Here is a 21,681-nt window from a genome sequence, read left to right as displayed (position 1 = left end):
ATCAAGACAAAGAATAGCTAATATTTAGTAGAAACTACCCTGGTAGAGGTGGGTTAGGGTGTCTTCAAATCTTTATTTTATTTCTTTACAACTGATATATTTAGTTTCTAAGAAAATGGAATGAACCATCTAGGAAATGCTATATTTGTGTCAGGGTCCAAGAGTTCATATAAAGCTATAAAAGTTGTCAGAGGAATTTAGTATAGGTAGGTTTTCACTGTACAAGACTTAACTCTGAGGTGGGGGTTGTTTATTTGCTTTTACTCTTGGTAGTTTTGAAGTCTGAGATTGGAGTAACTTTAACACGCCTTGTTGGAAAACTCTAGGCCAAGTTTCCAAAATGAAAGTTTTATTCCAGATTTATTTTTGGCAGCAAATTTTTACATAACAATGCCCAGGTCTTTTGTGGGAGAAAGGGATGTAAAACACAGTACTTGCTCTCCAGGAGCCAAACGAAGAAGACAGACAAACAGATATAAAGTGTTTAAAAATAATTTTAAAGAATCAAATTCAACTAACATCGAAGATCTGATTGCATGCCAGTACTTTCACATTTGTTGTCACTGTCCATCTCATGTATTAATATCTCCATTTTATTTAAAAAAAGCAAGACTCAGAGAGGTAAAAATGACTGGCTCCAGGTCTAGAGTGCATTATTGAGACCTGTTCAGGAGCCAAGTTTATCTGACTCCAATCCAAAGTTCTTTCTGTTCTACCAAAGCTGCCAAGATGATCATCCAATCTAAAGATAAGACGCGATTTAGGAGTTCAAAGGAAAGGGAATTCGAAGTGGATGAAAACAAGCAAAAGAATCTTGCAGGGAAGAGGCTGAAAAGTGGTTAGGATTTGGGGAGGTGAATAGGAGAGAAAGGGCCACAGTGGGAAGTTGAGAAGTACAATCAAGGAGAATGCAAAGACAGGCTAGACTAAGGAGCAAGGAGACGCTGGAGTCATGGTAAAGACGAGGGAGACACAGCCAGCAGAGCTTAGGCACAATGTTGGGAGATCAGGAGCCTTCACAGGCTTCTCAGCAGGGGAGTAGATGTCTTATAAGTATTCGTTTAGCAGCAGAATTTGAGAAAGGGAAGAGGTGGCCAGGAACGCTGCTAGAAAGCTGCTGCATTAGTTCAGGCAAGACTTGACAAGTGTCTGCGGTTGTCTGATGACTATGAGATAGAAAGGAAATAACATCAACAGCTCTCAGTCTAAAGGAAAAATTTCAAGAACTTACTCATTACGAAGCATGAAGGAGAGCAATCTGTTAGAAACGCCTTCAGGGCTTTGAACCTGGAGAACTTCGACAATGGTGAAACTGTTAATAACAGGAGACCTGAGCCCAGCAGAAAGAGAGGCACCCAGATCTGGGAAAGACATGGGCAAAGCCTTTGATTTGGAGGGAAGTAAACACCACAAACAGGAGACACTGGGAACCAAACTGAGTTTAATTCTACGTCTGTTGAGCTCCATGTGACACTGGGACATACGAATACCAATGGGCTTTACAAAGTCCCACAATGGGACTAAAACTCTGGTAAGCAGTCAGGATGAAAATATAAATGTAAGAGTTATCAACATAGAAATGTGTAGAAAGTGAGTTATCCAACTAAGCAGCATAAAGGACCACTGAGATGTTCTACGCTGTCCAGGAGTCACCAAGAAGAGTTGCCATTTGTTCTCTTATTCTTCTGTCTCTTAGTTAACATCACAAAATGTTCAGCATCTGACTTCTGAGGAGCAGGCAGGATATGAGAGGCATTCTCATTTTCTATGCATTTGCTTTCCATTTTTTGAGAGGAGTAGCCACTATTTCCCTGTTGAAACCCCTGAAAAAGGAACACATGAGAGAATTAAATGTGCTAAGAAATTTGAAATGCTAAATATGGCACTTTAGCATTGGCTATATAAGAATTTCAGTGTTCCTGCCAGCTCAGATACAGGCAATTTTATCTTTAATTACCAAAATAAATGTAATTTAAAGTTTTTCCTGCATACCTAAAGTTAGAAAATAAAGTGCTCTCTTAAGTATAATAAAATGTCTTGATCTAAATTGGACAAATTATAGTATCACAGAACCTTAAGTGTTGGAAGGGAGTATCAAAGACGTCTAGTCCAACATCTTTGGACGACATGGTGGAGGTGTTGGCTAGGCCACTGTTGGCGGACAGCTGGCTACATGACTACTTACACATACATCTTGTCAACAGTCCTCAAACGTCACTCAAGAACCTTACCCAGTCTGCAAAGTGACAAGGTTCTGTATCTTGCATTGTCACAGAACATAGCAGTGTCCAGTTCTAACATTAACCTAACTTAGGACAAAAACAGAATCTTGGAAAGTTCTATTTCCTTGGGAAAGTTCGCTATATGAAATGTAAATCTGTTCTCCCGGGTCCACAGGAGAATCATCAGAGGTGGTCAGAGTAACGGAGCTACAGGCAACCACATTCCTCTTCCCCTCACATCTGGTATGGATTTACAGTGATGAAAAAAAAAGGAATCATTTAAATTAGGTATGTGGATTTGTGCCTTGACCTTGTTAAGTGAAAAGTAGGTGTTACTCCCATGAATTTCTATGAAATTGGTAGTAAATGTGTAAAAGTCAAGGCCCCCCTACAGAATATTAAGAAGCCATGTGTTTGAAAATGTAGAAACACCAAATGCTAGTACATACATGCATGGAATAGATGGACACAACTCAGATGATTTATTAGAGATATGAACTTGGGTTGCCTTTTTTTTTAATGTAGCAAAAATATAAGAAAAAGTTGGAAAATAAGTGAGGATGAAATTAAGGAAGAGCTTCATTGTCAAATATTCAGCGACCAGGTCCACTGTCATTCTGAATATAACATAAAGGAGATGAAGCGTTAAGAATAAATGCTTTTCTTAAGAAGAATTTGCCATGAAGTTTGAGAAATTCTGAGATTATTTTTTTATCCTAGAAAAGATTATTTTATTTCACTCGAGCTTTAAAAATTCAAATTAAACCGCTAGACTTTTTAAATAGTGTCTTGTCATCTTCTTTAGCTCAGGAAGTTAATATTTTCCCCCATTCCCACTTTTGGCCAATCCGGCCCTCCATTTCCACGTTGGATCAGGACTTGGTGTTACAGAGAGTGCCCAGAATGTTTGGTCTTTGACCTCTGCTTCCAGATAGTTTTAGGCAGAAAAGCCCCATGATTATTCCCTTTGCCTTCTGCAGCCTCCCTTTGTCTCTCTGAAGCGTACAGGTTCACAGCCAGGGCCTGGTTCCTATTACAGGTTTTAAGATGAATTCTATACAGTGAAAAGAACTGTTTTTATTTCTTTGGAATTATTGGCTTTCAAAGCCTTTGAATTCCCTGCAGATAATTACTGTTTTGGCCCATGATTTCTCTGATATTTGATGCCTCTGAGTGGAATAAATTACCTTTCTAACAAGGAGGGTTAATTGGTGGTTGTGAGCCAATGTATGTGCCCCCTGTATTATCTTTTAAGTGCCCTGCAAACTCTGACCATCAAAACATCTTATTGTTTTAAACCATCTCCTCCAGTACCACTTGTGGTTTGGATTCTTGACTGCCGGAACCTAAAAGAAATAGGGAGGCATTTTAGTAGCTTCCTGTGTTTTCAATGATGAGGATTCCCCTGTTTTTGTGACATCTGTACCCCCTCAAGGTGACCACATTTCTTTCTGATATTGTGGATAAGAACTGTGTAAACCTAAGATACCTACGCCTAGATCCAATCTCATAAAAATTAGCCAAGTTCAAACTTAGAGCTGAAGTTTCCGTAAAGTTAACTCTATCGGCATTCAGCCTCTCTTAGCCATTTCACAAATTCATCTCTGAGAAACTACGCTTTTTTGTGTCAGCATTTGTCTTATTAAGCCCATGAAACTAAAAATGTCTCAACGAAGTAAAACATTAGCACCAACTTTCACAGTAAATTGTTTTGTGTGAATGAAAGCTTTTCAAGAGTGTAACTCTCGGCAAAATTACCCAAAAGTAGTTTAGTAAATGCCATGAAACATAACATCTGCGTATCAAAAATGCATTCTGTATGCTGCAGGAAAATTGCAGTACTGAAGCAATTTTCTAATATTTACATATTTATAACAAGTGCCTGTCATGCGAAGGCCCGGCTCACCTGCAATACTTTCATGTCACGTAAAATGAAAAATGTCTCATGCTTGGGTGTTCTAATAACCATGATATTATTTTAACAATTACACTATTTAATGCCTTGGATTAGTCCCTCTGATAGTGCTATTAGCTGTCACTATACTCGATAATAGGTGGCTTCATCTTTGTTATGACATGATCTTTCCTACTGTTTGTTGACCTTTCAATACAAGGGGGAGGGGACGCTCCCAGCCCCCCAAACCTTTAAGCAGCTACTGTAAAGCTGCAGTCTAATTCTCAGCTGGAATGTTTAGAAACCCTCGGTGCTAAATACCTCAGTGGCCTGCTTAAACACCAACAACAGCCTTATGGGGCCTTAGCCGACCTTAAACACATCTTTTTTTGTTGAGAATATTGCATTCTGCCACAATTCTGTGGGCTAACCCTGGGCTCACATTAAACATACCAGCCTCATTGAAGCTTACTGAATTGAGTTGAGTTGCTCTTTGTTTCATTCTCTCTCGGCTTCACCCCCGACTGGGACTGGGCAGCCTTTCTTCCAGTGGAGCGTGCTTTAAAGGAACCCAAAGAAGAGAAGGAGGGGGGAGGGGGAGAAAAACCAAAAGGTGCAGCTAAGGCCCATAATTAGTCTTGATCCTCCAAGTCTAAAATATTTTAACGCCAGGTTTCTGATTGCAGTATGGGCAAAGTGGATTTGGGAATGCAGAAAAGTAATTAGGTCTGTGCATTGAAGTGTGGAGAGCATTTAAAAGTGAATGGGTGGTTACTACATTCTTGGCAGGCTGTTTTTTCTCTTTTCAGGCTCTGCTGTTGTTAGAGGTGATGGGTTTATTGCCTTTTTTGCACACTGGAGGTGTCTGTGTTTTTCTTAACCTGGCCTTTTGCTCTCCACCTCAAAACTGAATCCTCATGGTGTGAGGAAGAATGAGGAAAGTTTTTTAAAAATAAGAACAAGTCACATTGGCCAAATATTATGCAGTGAAGCAGAATAAGTGGGGGATAAACCTCCATGCTGCAACAGGTCACTTATAAAGATTCTGGGTTTAATTAATGACTCACTGAGCATTGGACCAACTGGAGACAATGGTCACCCCAAGGAGAAGGAAAACAAAATGTGCTATTCTCTAGCCGTGTTCACAGAGCCATCCGATCTATCTGGGGAGAGCTGACATCATTATGCTCCTCCGAATCCTGCTACAGAAGGTCCAGCCCATAAATGTCTGAGTAGTCAAATATGCATGTTTTTGATTACTTCAATCTATAGAACTGCTGCAATTTGCTCAGATCACATGTTCCTTCAGCCTAGAACTTCATGTCTGCCAGTCAAGTTATCATCAGTGCTGGTTTGAAAGTCATAGAGAATCTACGTATTTAAAAAAAAAAAGAAAAAAGGGGGGGCGGGGGTGGATGGGAAGCTGAGGGAAGAGTTGATAGAATTTAAATGGACTCCTTTTGATTTCCGCAACATTTTTTTTCTTCTTTTGCTTCAGGTGAATGATACAAAAAGAGTAGGCTTGTTTCTTTAGCAATATAGACCTTCATGTGAAAAAATTGCATGGGGCGACATGTTCTTTCCAAAAGCATTGATGCAATCTGCTGAATTTGAAAAGGCAGAATCGGATCTAGCCAATGGAGAACCAAATGAAATAAACAAAAGGCAGGTTTGGGGTTTTTCTTTGGGTTGTTGTTGTTATTTGAGGGTTTGGAGTTTTTCTGCTTGTTTTTTGTTTGTGTTTATTTTAGAAATGTGCCTTGGAAAGGCCTGCATCGAAGATAACTGGACCCGTATATTCACGTCCTTGGGCAACTACTTCAACATACTTGAATTTTAGACAAATAAGTTCCTTACTTTTTAACACTTCTTAAAAGTTGTATTCAGTATCTTAACTAAGTGCTATTCTACCATTATCTAGTCTGCTGTATGAGAAGTGTTTTCCCTTAGCCACATAGAGCTCTTCACTTGTGTTTATCTCCATTTCTAGTGAACAGGAATGAGCACTTCAGTGTTGCACGTTTTACCATGTTAGCCCTGGCTGGACTCAAAACAGTTCTCTCCCGCCAAGATTTCCCATTAAAAGATTAATACCGCAGGAATATTGCTTAGCTACTTTATGTCTTCTGTCTTCCAGAAGATACAAAAAAAATATGTGATCTGATGCCCTTATAAATAAGATTTGCATCTTAATCATAGCCTGTTTATAACAGAGAAAATTTGGAAACAACATAAATGTCTAGCAATGAGGGATTAGTTAAATAAACAATGATACATCCATACAATGAAATGCTATGGAACCATCAGGAATGATTTTGGGGAAGACTAATGGCCAGAGATTTTCAAAATATGCCAAGTTTAAGTTTAAAAAGCAGATTATAAGGTAATATGCACAGTATAATCCTCTGTGTGTGTATATATAAAATAGGTAGTAAATTATATCCATTTAAATATATAATCAATGTAAAAAAAATTGTAAGCCCACTTTTAAGAAAGAAAAGAATATACCAAAATGTTAAAAAAAAGTTTACCCCTGAGTAGTGGAATTTAGGGTGATTTTATTTTCTACTCTCTGTTTTTCTGCATTTTCAAAAGTTTATTTAATGAACTTAAAATAGGACAAGATAGTTTTATAACAAAGGAACTATTAATAAAAGTCATTTAAAAAGAAATAGCTTACCAAACTATGATATTTAATTCTCCACACATACTTTCTAAAATACCCTTTATGATCTGTCCCTCTAAGGGCAAAAAGGAAAAGTCAGGAAACAAAAATAAGAAGTTTCTCCCCTCACACACATCCCGTCTTTATTGTGGTACCTGAATATAAGCTTCATTACCCACAGTGTTTCCTGAGGCCCCCTCTCCAGGTGCCTAACAGGCAGAAAAAGACTCCAGCATTCCACAATTAAACTCTATTTTACACTTAGAAAAACCCAAGTGAAAAAATGTGTCTCCCTCTCTCATCTTTCTGCCATGAGGAGGGACGGATCACCACTTGACCTCATTCTGACCGGGCTCTGTCCAGAACGTGCACTTCAGGACTGGGCGCGCTGGCCGGGGCCATCCTCCTCCCTGACCCTATAAAGGGAGGATTAGGACTCAGTGACTTGTATTGAGAAATATTCCTTCTTGGATGCCTGATGTATTCCTCATTATGCAAATGGGAAATAAGCACTAGCATATCCAGGTCAGATGCATAATGTGTATAAATAATTGCTGGGGGAAATATGTGGCTCAGTGAGCTCATCTAAAGTCAAAAGCTTAAGAAGTTTGTGTCCAGCATAGATGCTGACTTGCTGGGAGCCCATGGGAAAAATCACTTAAACTCTCTGTGTTTCATCTTAAAATAGAGACGACAGGAATGTTGACCCAGGCCCCAGGGAATAGCGAAAGATTGTGAAGCACTTCAAAAATTCTTGTATCAAAGTAATAGGTGCTATTTAGGGAAAAGGTCATGAAATAATCAAAGACCTCCTGAAACCTCAATAATAACACTCTGATTTGACAAACTGTGATCGAGGCATAGTTGAAAAGGCATAAGTAAATTCACGGAAGACCAAATTTACAGACATACCTAAAGCATTTGCCATAGTTCGTTTAGGGACTTTATGATCTTTTTTGCAGAAGACTCGTTACTCTCCTGAAGCAGAGCGTACCAATCAGCTGTTTGTGCTGATTCTCTGGCTTCACGTGGTTTAGAAAAGAATCCCACCCTGAGGTCAGTTGCTGAGAAAGTTCTTGAAAGCATCACTTACTACAAACTAAATTGTATTCAGCAGGTAGAAATTAACACGTGGGCTAGACACAACCTTGGATCACAAAAACACACATGGAAGCCGCAGGAGGCTGGAATATGGTGCTGTCCTATAATTATGTGGCTTTTCTGCAACAGTCAATGTAAGCTTCTGTGGTTTCCATTAGGAATACCACTAAGAGTAATTGGCAGAGGGATGTTTCTAGTCTCAATTCCATCTCCCTCTCCCATTGCTGCTGGGCACAACACCTCCTACAATCTCTGATTTGAGACCAGACAATGTCCCAGTTTTAGTTTGTCATGATACTTTCTAGATGGTTTACCAAATTTTCTACATGGTCAAAGAAATAGGGCTGGTGACCCATGATTTGGGTCATAGTCTTAAGTCACCATCTTTTGTTCTGATGTGTACCCACACAGGGGAGATAGTAGAGAAAATTCTGAAAAAGCCAGAGCAGGGACTGGAGCTATCTTTATGCCACCTGGAATTTTTACCCTTAAACAAAATGATTCAAAACCAAACAAAAGAATGATCCCTTCCTCTATGTCTGATAGTCTGTTGTATTAGTTAATCATCATTTCTACCTAGTATGGTGGTTCAAAGAATGGGCTTTGGAATCAGACAGACCTGGGTTCAAAACCCAGCTCTCATTCTTAGCTAAATGGCCTAGAGTAAGTAATTTAATATTTTCTTACCTCAGTCTCCTCATCTATAAAATGGGATTAATAATTGCCACTGCCTAGTGTTGTGAACGGATTTGAGATGAGGCATATAAGCATTTAATAGAATGCCTGGCAAAGAGTAAGTATCCAATTAATGTTAACAGCATTGTTAGCAATACTGCTATTGCTGTGTTGGTAGCTAGTTTCCATATTTGGTAACAGAGAATACTGACACTTGGAAGATTAAGTGGCTGGCAAGCCCAGATTCCAACCCAGGAACTCTGACTGCAAAACACATGCTGTTTCCACTCCCCTTGACTGTTTCTCTCCTTGGGAAAGAGAATCAGAGCAGTTCAGAAGGACATGCTCACAAATCTACTAAGGTAGTCTAACCACCCACATGCAAGGATCTCAAAACGTAAGTCTAGGCATATAGAAATATGTTCTTTTATCCTCAGCAACATTATGATGGCTTCTCTGTGGTGAGTAGTGTGTTTGTCTCAATCCCACAGTAATAATGCTCGCCAGGATACTCTCAATTTCTAAATTTCTCAGCACCAAGGGCAGGAGAGAGAGCAGAAGTGATCATTCCCTTTTTTCTCTCTTTTTTCTTTCTTTCTTTCGGTGGAAAATCCATGACCTCCGTGAACCCTCAACCCAAAACCATTGCCTAAGGCTTGGTATCACTAAGGGTGCAGGGCTGTGGGGAGGGCTGATAATGTTAGAGAAAGACGAACTAGGAGCAGAAACAAAGGCCAGTAAACAGAGTGAAAGAAGCTTAGAAAGGGGGAAGCAGGAGGGGGGTCTGGAAGCGGAGAACACGGCGCAGAAAAAGGACTTGGAGAAAGATTGAATAAATTGTTTGCTTGTGCTGTTTAGCAAAATCAGCTAAACTTGGCTTTCAAAAAGTTTCACACAAAATCGTTTTCACTGATTATTTTTTGGCACAAGAAATTTTGTAAAATTTGGAAATTCACAAAGTGACACAATTTGCTAAAAATGCCATTCAACACAATTTGATGTAAACTACAGAAATGTTATTATAATTCATTAGGAAAACTTAAAAATGTGATAGTGTCCTGAAAACTTGGATTGTTGCCACAAGAATCACTGGCAGCTAAAAACCAGCATAAGAACCAAAATGCTCAGTCTCTATTCACAGGCAAATGTCATGTGTCTTTTATGTGGTTAGCTTTGCTTTAATATCCTGGAGATATTTTGTAGCCATTTTTAGTCTTTCATTTTATTTTTTTCCCAGGAGTCAAATCCTACAGCCCTGACACATGTAGGCAATTCTATATAAAAGCGATTTGACCCATTTACCAGCAAGGAAGCAAAGCTTACTGCTACAACCAAGTTCTGAAGATCTGAGTTTAGATTCTACCGCCCTGTTGTTAGAACTGGCCCATGCCTTGTTTGTTTGTGTGTGTGTGTGTGTGTGTGTGTGTGTGTGTGTGTGTGTTCGTGTTCTGAATAAGATAAAAGTGGCTAGCTTCCTAACAGAATCCAGTGCTCCTAATATAATGCTGGAAGGCATATGTTATACAACAACAACAAAAAATCCTGAGTGAACTTCAGACAGAAGCCCTCCTTCAGGGAAAGAATTTTGTCTTGACCATCCAAGGAAGACCTTGGCAGAGAGTAGGTGCTCACTAAGTTATGGGAAAGAAGGATGGAGGAGAAGAGGAGAGGGGAGAGAGAATGGGAGGGAGGAAGAAAGGAAGGTTCAGTTCACATTCTAACACATGGTAAAGCGAACTCAGACAAATCGCTAACTTTTTAAAACCTGTTTCCTTGTGTATAAATGAGAATGATAATATCTACCACCAGTTTTATTTATAGCCAGGACTTCATGGTTTATCAGAGGTTTTCATATACTTTGTGTTATTAAATCATTATATTATTGTTTTTATTGTTATTCCTATCATCATTGTGTATGCCTATATAATGAAAAATGGTTTATCTTTCCTCAGCACCCCCAACCACTCTTTTGATAATTTTCTCAGTTCTATCCATGCTTTATAGCCACATGTCCTCAGTCTTCCCACTTCCAACTACCAGGTTTCTTGCCAGGTAGTTTCCTTTATAAGTCCTACTTAATAGAATCCCCTTAAGCATCTTCCTGACCCGGACAAAATTTATTGATTTAATGTACCCATTCTTTACTTGCCTGCTTTATGCTTGATGATCTAATAAATTCATACCAAGGTGACTCAAATTGTGTATTAGTTCTTGACATCCATCGCCACCCCTAAACTACCAGCACTGGAAAGAATAAAACTACATTTCCCAGACTCTATTGCAAATGGAGTTCCAGGTACATTCTGGATTTGGCCAAAGAGATGTACTTGTGACAAATTTGATACACAGGAGAAGCTATCTTCCTGTGGCTGTTCCTCTGGACAAGCAAGCTCTGACAGTCACACATGCCGGCAGTGACTGGCGTCCATATTTACCTCACTGCTCCTCAGGGTCTTGGGTGAAAGGCAGCCAGAACCGAAGCAGCGGGAGCCTGGGCTACAGCACTTAGCTCAGTTGCAGTGACAATGAGACAAACAGAAACCAGAAGTCAAGGGAAGCTCCCTGACTTCCATTCCTCCAGCCTCTTCCAATGTTTTTGTGACCTCATAATCGCCTGTATTAAATTCCTTTCTGCTTGAAACACCCAGAGTAGTTTCTCTTTTCTGCACTGAACTCTGACTGATACAGTGGTTTAATGACTAATACAGGTTATAGTCAATCATTCCATCCTCCCTACTCCTTATGACTGTGTACACAACTATAGACACACTTCTCCTGCTGTTTTTAGTCTTTATGTACATGTTTATATTTACATCTTCTACTCTATTATATTTTTTTATTTGAACGTCCAACTTTTCTACCTGTGTTGCTAAATTGCAAACTTTTAGAGTAAGATTTCAATGTTGCACTCATTTTTCTATCCCTAGTGCCAATGTCAATGCATAGTGCATAGTAGGCAACTCAGTAAACACTTTGAGCCTCTTTGGGACAGCATGCTTGCATTCCTTCTCTCCCTACAGGAAGGGTTGGCCTCACGTATAGATGCATGAGTTACTTGAATGGTGTTATTTATGCTCTAAGAAAAAAAGAGAGCCTTTTAAAAAATCTACATACAAACACACATACAATCTATTCTTCTATCTTTCTATCTAGACTTATCCATAGCTTTGTGTGCAGGCAAAATGACATAAACACTAATGCAATTATCCACGTTATTCAGTCTTTAAAGCAACACTTTTAAGACAAACAACAAACTGGGAAAAAAATATTTGCATTTGCGTATTTACAATACAGGCAAAGAATTAAACTCTCTAATCTATAAAGAGACCATAGAATTCAAAAAGAAAAAAAAAAACCCTATTAGAAAAATGAGTAATAGCTCACAGAAAAGGAAATACAAATGACTCATAAACATATGAGAAGATGCTCAAATCACTCCTACATAGAAAAAAATGCAAATTAAAACTACATTAAGATACCATATTTCACTATCAGGTTGGTAAAAATCCAAAAATTTGACAACCCTTAGGGTTGGCAAGATATAGAGAAACGGGAACAGTGATTCATTGCTGGTGGGAGTGTAAATAGGTATAATCATTCTGGAAGGCAATTTGGCAATATTTATCGAAATTACAAATGCGTATACTCTTTGACTCAGCAGTTCCAATTCTAGGAGTTTATTCTACAGATATATTCACACATGGGCAAAATCATGAATGCGCAGGGTTATTTACTGCAGCATTTCTTGTAATAGCAAAAGATGGTAGCAATCTAAAAGTTCATCAATAGACAACTGTTTAAGTAAATCATGGCACATCCAAATAATGGGATATTGCTCAGCCATAATTTCTGCAAAATTACTCGAATCTTCAGAAAAATTCGCAGAATGACGAAGTTCCATAGTACGGATATGTAAAGATATGTAAGATATTTTAACAGGGAAAAAAAAACCAAAGTGTGAATAGTATGCTACATTTGTTTAAAAAGTGGGGAAAGGAGTAGGTGTTAGCATTTGCTCATATAAACATTTTTTTCAATATCTAGAGATCAACACAAGAAACTAAAAACAGAGGCGATCTATTTTGGTGTTGAGGGGGAACCGGCAGAAGGGGCACTGATGAGAAGGAAATTTTCACTGAGTTCATTTTACCCTTATTAACTTTCTAAACCATGTGAATCTATGACTCATTCGAACAATTAAATAAATATTAAAATGTAACTACTATTAAGAAAAAGAAGGGTATCTCAGTCTTATTTATCTGATTTGGTCAATTCCTGGCACCTGAAGGCACAACTCTCCAGCCTTTCTAGAAGTTTATAGGCCAGGAAAGAGAGGCTGCAAAGTTTTAAACGTAAAGAGATTGCTAATTGGGCACAATTTTTTAAAATTTATTGGAAATACATTGACATCACAGTAAGTCAGAGTAGGGGGAAACACCAAGAAGTCTTTTCCTACTTAGAAACAGTCCCATATTAATTTTATATTTGTTTGGTTTAATTATCTGCCTTTTCAAAATGTAACACAGGGTCCATTTCATACAAGTATCTTGAAACTTAGTATGCATTATTTATTCTGATAATCTCTTAAAGAATAATCTATATCTGCTGAAGGATGGGCGTTCTCAACTAGAGGGAATATCCAAGCTTGTAAAAAAGGAAAGACTGCATCAAAGTAGCAGGAGGCAGACAGCTCAGCAGCCAGAGGAGAGAGGGGACAAGGTGGGATTTGGAGAGAGAAAGGGGTAAAGAAAGTGAGGTGAGAGGATGACTAATAAAAAGCCCGTTTCCCATTTGCCTAGAAAGTTGCTCGTGACAACCACCTGGGTTCCACCGATAATCAGCGCTCCTGCTATCTCTGATACACAGATTCTGCTTTGCAAATGCTCAAGATTATTGAGGAATCATTGCTTTGTTGATCCAACAGGGAATTAGCTCCTATTTAGCCTCATAGTTTTCCTTTTTTATATACACGTAAAAATCTATACATATTTAATGTATACAACTTGATGAGTTTGGAGACAAGTATATACCTGTTAAACCATCACCACAATCTATGCCATAAACTTAGCCATCACCTCTAAAAGTTTCCTTCTGCTTTCTCTCTTTTCTTTGTGATGTGCGTGATAAGAACATTTAACATAAGATCTACTCTCTTAGCAAACTTTTACGTATACAAAATGGTGCTGTTCACTCCATGCCCTGTGCTATACAGATCTCTAAGACACTCGTGCTGCATAACTGAAACTTTGTGCCCTTTGCCCGTCACCTCCCCATTGCCCCTCCCCCAGCCCATGGCAACCACCATTCTACTCTCTGTTTCTTTGAGTTTGACTACTTTGGATTCCTCGTCTAAGTGGGCTCATAGGTTTCTAATACATACTATATTTCATTATAAGACCTAGTGCTAAAGAATTCTTTTGTGGTTTTTTTCTTAAACTCTACAGTAAAATGGATAGCTATTTAAAGAGGAGAGAATTAGGTAAGATTTTACATTGTGAAAAATATGTATTTTGGATTTAGGCTTGTTATCACATAGGATGTACATGTGCATAAATATCATTTCTGAACCAGCTGGTTTGCTGGAAAGCCCAGTATCAGAGTGTTCAATACTCCCATTAATAGAAATTGCTTGCCTTGTGACATCTGCTAAATAAAACCAATGATAGTAAATAAAATGCATAAAATCAGCTGTCCTACTATCATCTTACGAATATCATGTATTTCCATTGTATTCTGAAAAAGTCGTTGTGCCTATATTATCCAAATCAATAGTCACGACGGATTAAACTTGTACTTCAATGCTTTAAGAATAAATCGTCAGCTGTGGTGAATAGCACAGGACCCTTTATATTACTCCAGCAGGTGGGTATTCAGCCTGGTAGTAAAGACTGTATGGTGCTGGCAGAGTAGAGGTTCCACTTGCAGTGGTCGCCAAAGTGCTTCATGTGTCTTTCAGCACAGATTCTATCATAACTTTAAAGTGTTTCATATTATAGAAACTCTGTAGTGCATGTGCTATGCATATAGAAATACGTTTCCTACTTAAGATGATATGATGCAGTCATGCTGGAAATGTATTTACGTTCATTCCTGCCAGGTTCCCATAATATTGTTGTTACACAAATGCACGTGGTCTGGAATACAGGGTGCTTGGTGGACTGCCAGGCTGAGAAATAGGAGGTGTGTAAAAGAGAACCCTGATTCATGGAATCCAAGCGTGTTAGAGATGCAAGGGACATAGAGATTATAGAGACCAAACCCAATTTTTGCCAGTGAGGAAACTAAGTCAATAATTAAATTTATAAATGCTGTTTATACGTAAAATATTATCTTTAATCTAATCACCTAGCCAAACAGAGCCTGTAGAAAAAATTAAAACTGTGGCTGTATGGATGGAAAAAAACAAAGAAGAAATGGATATTTCACAAGGGAAGACAAACGGTTCTGACAACAGGGAGATAAGCGCCATTTTCTAGATTTGGGAGCGAGCAGGCTTCAACTGTTTTCAGGAACAGAAACAGCTATGGAACAACCATTGCTCTGTTCCATGGAGGCAGGCAACGAATGGGCAAAGCTGCCTGCACCCGAGGTCACTTGGTCCCACTTGGGTCAGGATTTTCACTTCGGGATATTGATACCGATCCTCTCTGTGGGCCCACGCACAGTGTTTGCTGCCACCCTTCAGTCTTCAACCAGGCTGCCTGTGCTTACCATATTCCAGGTGGGATGGCCTGATGAATGGCTGCCTCCACTGATGATTCTTGAATAGATGTGTGTGAATGAGGATTCCCAACTCACGTCCTCAAAGTAATAACTTCCTGCCTTGTAAGATTTTTCTAAAAACAAAAAGTTGTTTGAGAAGAAAAACTTCTAGCATACAATGTTACCAAAAAAAATGAATGTATACTAAAACCAGCATATCAATGAAGAGTTTTAATAGATCTGAATGTATTGTTTGGCACCCCAGCCCTGAATATAGAAATGATGGACTCCCATTTCAGTATATAAAAGGAATTTCTTTCTTATTTGTCATACTGCGACCACATAGTAACTTTATAGTTGCTTTTTTTTTCTTTGGGGGCTCATATATGATAAAGAGCAAATCACTCAGCCTACATCGTGATGCGTTGTAGGGAAGAGGGGCTCCTATTTTCGAGGCTGGACTGTACCTCTAACTTGCTACATGATGTTGGGCAAATAACCTCACCTCTCGGAACCTTAAATTTCTAAAATATAAAATGAGGGGTTAGGTTAAATTCTCTCTTATGTCTTCTGTAGTTTAAAGTCTCTGATGCACTTTGGAGCCAATTCTGTAAACATTTTATAAAATTATCCCTGTGATGACTATTTTCATTATTTCGGTTGAAATCTGAAACCTGGTCGTAGGGCTCGCGCTCAAACGTTTCAATTTGGCAGTGTTCAGCTAGCCTTTAGCGGTTTATCTGGATGGGCACACATGATGGTTAAGATGTCTGAAGAAGTACACAAAGTATTCTGTGGTTGACTTTGATAAGACAAAATGCTTTCTGCAGGGTGTGATTCGGATGAGCACACCAGGACACCCAGCCAAACTCATCTGAACTATCCAAACCCCTTGATTCTGCAAACTGGGTTGCAGATCTTTCAAGAACAGGCTTCTCACAAGATTGCTGGCACTTTCTCTTCCAATCCCAGCCAGAAAAACAGTAAAAACAGCCTTTCTCATATCATTTTGGCATTTCTGGTCTTCGTCCAGGCTGGAAAATTGAAGTGTAAAAGCACTTAACTGAACATTTCAGAAGGTAAAGAAATGTTCAGTTCAAGTTTAGTTCTCAAATGGACAAGTGGTTCTTCTTTTATTCACCTCATTAGAACCCTAGATGCAAGAAATACCATGATTTGCCCTCTGCTTTCAAAGTTATCTACTCTAAGTTCCATGTTAGAAGCAACTAAATTCTTTATGTGCCTCTGTAAAGGGCTACACCAGGCTATGGCTAATGTGTTAGAATATTCATTAGTATTCTCGATTCAGGAATCTCCACTTCAAGCCTTCAGGGAATAAATAATTGAAGAATTTTCACTAGAAAAAGAAAAATGATTAATGATTTGAAATGAAATATATACAACTTACTAAAGTTAACTTAAGCATCAATATATATGCAACTTAGAAATAATATACACTTGTTTTAACTATCCCTTGTCACTCCCATATTAGCAGAACCTTAGGTCGGATTGGTGTCATATTTGCCTTGATTCTAGTTTTGGTTTGCCTCTATTCTCATTTTGTTCTCTGCCATGCACATGTGCAACTCTCACCAGTTCATCTCCAGTGATGGCCCACACTGTTAGATGACAGGCTAGGAATTTTATTTGGTAGAGGTGAAATGCTAATTTTCGTCATTTCTGTTTCCAATAGGGTCACGCATTGCTTAACACTGGGGATATGTCCTGAGAAATGTGTCGTTAGGTGATTTCATCATACGAACATCATAGAGTGTGCTTACACAAACCTAGATGGTATAGCCTACTACATACCGAGGCTGTATGGTACTATTCTTATGGGACCACTGTCATATACGCAGTCTGTCATTGACCGAAATGTCATTATGTGGCACATGACTGTACTGAAATTGTTCAAATCAGTATCTCAGCATATAACCACTAACCATGATTCTACATCTGGCTATTACTTTTGCTATTTATTAATTTTCAGGTTTACATGACCCAGCTCCAGAGTAAATGCCTGTTATAAAATACCTGCTCCAAAATTTCTAAGATAGGAGGAAATTTATGACTTTGGATATGCAATGATTTCTTTAATGGACACAAAAATTCAGTAACCATAAAAGAAAAAGATTAATAAAATAGACTTCATCAAAATTAAAAACTCTTCAAAAGCACCATTAGTAAAATGGAGAGGCAAGCCACAGACTGGGAAAAAATATTTACAAAACACGTATCTGACAAGGTACTTGTATCCAGAGTACATAAATAATTCTTACAACTCAACAGCACAAACAACCCAATTAAAAATGAGCAAAAGTTTTGGACAGGCACTTCATAAAAGAAGACATAAGAAATGGCCAATAAGCATTTGAAAATATTTTCAACATCTTAAGTCATCAAGGAATTGCAAATTAAAACCACAATGAGAAAGTAATACCTCCCCACTAGAACGGCTAAAATTAAAAAGACCAACAATACCAAACGCTGATGACAATGTGGAGCAACTGGAACTCATATGTTGCTGATGGGAATGCAAACTGGTGCCCCTTTGGAAAATAGTTTGACAATTTCTTAGAAGGTTAAATAGCAGCAATCCCACTCTGAGGTAATTACCCAAGAAAACAAAAGCATATGCCCATGTAGTACACAACTGTACCTGAATGTTCTAGCTGTTTTATTCAGCCAAAAATTTGGGGGGTGGGGGGCTCAAATGTCTTTCAACAGGTGAAAGGATAAACCAATCGAGGCATATCCATACAATGAAATACTACCCAGTAATTAAAAAATATAAAAAGGAATAAACTACTGATGCATACATCATGAATGAATCTCAGAAACATTTTGCTGACTGAAAGAAGCCAGATCCAAAAAAGAAAAGACCCTACCTAATGTATAATTTCATTTATATGAAATTCCAAGGGGAGGAAAGTCTCATTTACAGTACTGGAAAGCAAATCAGACTTTCCTGGGAGCAGGGCATAGGGACGTGCGGAGGGAGGCAGGAGGAGGGGGAGACAAGAGGGTGCAGCAAGGAGGCTGATAAGGGACGTTTGAAAATTTAGGGGGTGTGATGGAGCAGTTCTCTATCTTGGTTTTGGCAGTAGTTTATAGGTGTATATATTTGTTGAAACTCATTGAACTCCACACGTAAAATGGATGCATTTATCATATGTCATTTATACTTCAATAAAGTTGATTTAAAAGATTGCTGTGATCAAACCCAAAAAGCCTACCACAAGTTTGAAAGGTTTAATGGATCTCCCTACTTGGCAGTTTCAACAGGAATAGAAAGACTTCCAATATGTGTGGTACAGAAAATATTTTCTTCCTATTACTTAAAAGGCCTTTACCACATGACTGCTTCCTAGTAGATATCTCTCTGATACTGCATCAACTAGACCTAAAAACTATGCCTGTTTTTCCCTGCTTCAAACTCAGTTTCATGTGAATTACATGTTTTATGAGGTATAGGTACTTAAGCAACTTAAGATCTTTGATCTTTAATTTCCTCACCTGTAAAATGGGAATAATAATATTTAGGTTACATCATCAATGTCTATCCTTCCAATACTACACTAAGCACAGAGAAGATTTAAATAAATTTAGTAATTGTCATGGTTGATACTTGCACTACAGGGTAAGTTTCAAGAACCCGCATTGCCCCCTCAAAAGCTTTGTTCCAAGCAATGATCACGTTAAACAAGGCAAGTAAAGCCCACATTTCGTTACAGCTATGCTGACCTCAGTCGAACTCAGAAGTCTATACAACAGGTCTGCAGTTCTCAAGATGTGTCTAAACACAGTCCCAGTCAAATCTTTTTTTACACAGAATACAAATTATTTTCTTCACGATCTTATCGTTTATTGCTTCACAAACTTCTCTCCAGACTTTCTTCCAAGATAAAGCTATCTAGACCATTGTTTTCCACATATTTTTAAAAATTGTGATAAAAATCACATAACATAAAATGTACCATTTGTGTTAGTTTGCTAGGGCTGCTGTAACAAATACCATGGGTGGGGGAGGGACTTAAACAACAGAAATTTATTTTCTCACAGTTCTGGAGGCTGGAAAGTCCAAGATCAAGAAGTTGGCAGTTTTGGTTTCTCCTGAGACCTCTCTCCTTGACTTGCAGATGTCTGCTTTCTCCCTGTTTCCTCCAAGGTCTTTTCTCCATATGTACGCATTCCTGGTTTCTCTCTGTGCATCCAAATTTCCTCTTCTTATAAGCACACTAGTCAAAGTGGATTAGGGCCCACTCTAATGGCCATGTTTTAGCTTAATCACCTCTTTAAAGGCCCTATGTCCAAATACAGTCACATTCTGAGATACTGGGGGTTAGCACTTCAAAATAATAATTTGGCAGGGGACACAATTCAGCCCATAACACTATATTAACCATTTTTGAGTGTAGAGCTCAGTAGTGATAGGTATTTTCACAACATTGTACAACCAATCTCTAGATTGGTTTTCATCTCACAAGACTGAAACTCTACACCCACCCATTACACAACAATGCCCCCTTGGCCCTTCCTCCTAGCCTCTGGCGACCACCATTCTACTTTCTGTCTCCATGAATTTGACTATTGTAGGTACTACATATAAGTAGAGTCACCCAGTATTTGTCTTTTGGGGACTAGCTTATTTCACTTAGCATAATGTCCTCAAAATTTATCCACGTCTCAGAATTTCCTTACTTTTACGGCTGAATAATATTCCATTGTATGTGTATACCACATTTTGTTGGTCCATTCATCTGTCAATGGACACAGGTTTTGTCTACCTCTTGGCTATTATGAATAATGCTGTTACAAACAGGAATGTGCGACTATCTCTTTGAGATCGTGCTTTAAGTTCTTTTGGGTCTATACCCAGAAGCGGAATTGCTGGATTATAGGGTAGTTCTATTTTTAATTTTTCGAGGAACCACCATACTGTTTTCCATAGTGCTGCACCATTTTACATTGCCAGCAATAGAACATGAGGGTTCCAATTTTCCCACGTCCTCACCAATCCTTGTTATCTGCTGTTTTGTTTTGGTTTTTATAGTAACTATTTGAATAGGTGTAAGGTAATACCTCATGGTGGTTTTGATTTGCATTCCCTTAATGATTAACAATGTTGAGTACTTTTTCGTGTGCTTGTTGGCCATTTGTGCGTCTTCTTGGAAAAATTTCCATTCAAGTCCTTTGCCCATTTTTCAATTGGGCCAAATATTTTTTTCCATGACCCACAGTAAGAAATATTGCTTCAGCCAGTGTGCAGTTAGGCAATCACACACATATACATGCATGCACGTGGACACCCACACATGCACCTTTTCTGCATCAGTTGCACTTTTACATTTTCTCTTCTATTTCTCTTTTAAAATGCTCGTCACCATCCACTAAACTGATTTTACAACTTACTAACATATTGCAACCTACAGCAAAACAAGATAGACCTTATGCTTCTCCCCCTCTAAATAGAGTTATTTCTTTTACACGTGGTGTGCTGGATATCTTCTCTTTGTCTTGTATGTATATCCTCCACTCTTCTCTACCCTACTGTGTTCCCCAGGAGGCTGATCTTCAAGCACCACATTAATGGACTCCCACGACATCTGACTTCCAGCTCGGTTTAGCCAATAGCAGGTACCAGTAGGAGAGCAGAAGGACAGAAAAGTTGGAAAATTTGTTACCCTGGCTCCCTCCCTGCCAGGCTGCCAGGGTTGAAGTGGTCCCTCTACTGAAGGTCAACACCCCTCACAGGCAGCCTCTCTAGGTTTCAATAACTGCTACTTCCTCTTGTGCCTGCAGGCCTAGCCATGGTAAGAGTCCTCATTGTTACTAATTCCATGGTCCTGCACTTTCCCTTATTGGGTCCCCAAACCCTACCCACACTTTCATAAACAAACCCATTCTTAAACCTTCCTCAAAGTCTCCTGTTTGAGTGTGCCATCTCTTTCTTGCTAGGACCCTGACAGGTCACATATATATTGTATATCTCATTATAATGAGCATTGTTGAAGCTGAGTGATAGGTACCAGATGATCACCATACTATCCTCTCTGCTTTCCTTTATATTTGAAATTTTAAAAAATGAAAAGGTAAAAAGAGAGAGAATAGTTGTGAGATGAGGACTCATTCTGAAGTAACTAGGAGTAATGCAGGCACAGTCAATGCTGCACTGAGACCTTGACTCTTTGCTTGGCCACTTGGCTTGCCTCCAACGTGTCATCAGACAATTACAGACATTTGGTAGTCTTCACTTCTTTGTGTGTTTCTCCACTAGGTCTCATCTACCTGTTTATTTTTCCTAAATTCGCTAGCAACTTATATTATTTCTAATAACCAATTTTGATACAGTTCCTTCCTCTATAAAATAGATGCTCCTTCTGACTGTTAGGACTCACTCAACAAAAAATATTAAATGTGAT

General features: G+C 38.7%; 1 long non-coding RNA gene across 1 annotated transcript; it reads right to left on the bottom strand.

Annotated features, from left to right (window-relative positions):
* Positions 1 to 1,421: 1,421 nt before the first annotated feature.
* LOC138917509 (uncharacterized) lies at positions 1,422 to 11,149 on the bottom strand. Its single transcript, XR_011425692.1, has 2 exons — positions 10,993 to 11,149; positions 1,422 to 1,823 (listed from the first exon to the last, which is right to left on the bottom strand). It is a non-coding gene; the product is annotated as an uncharacterized lncRNA (long non-coding RNA).
* Between the last annotated feature and the right edge of the window lie 10,532 nt (positions 11,150 to 21,681).

The sequence above is a fragment of the Equus caballus genome, chromosome 14 (genome assembly GCF_041296265.1).
Source record: "Equus caballus isolate H_3958 breed thoroughbred chromosome 14, TB-T2T, whole genome shotgun sequence".
NCBI classification, from domain to species: Eukaryota; Metazoa; Chordata; class Mammalia; order Perissodactyla; family Equidae; genus Equus; species Equus caballus.
The sequence above is the reverse complement of the archived record's forward strand: the minus strand, read 5'-3'. Positions and strand labels throughout refer to the sequence as shown.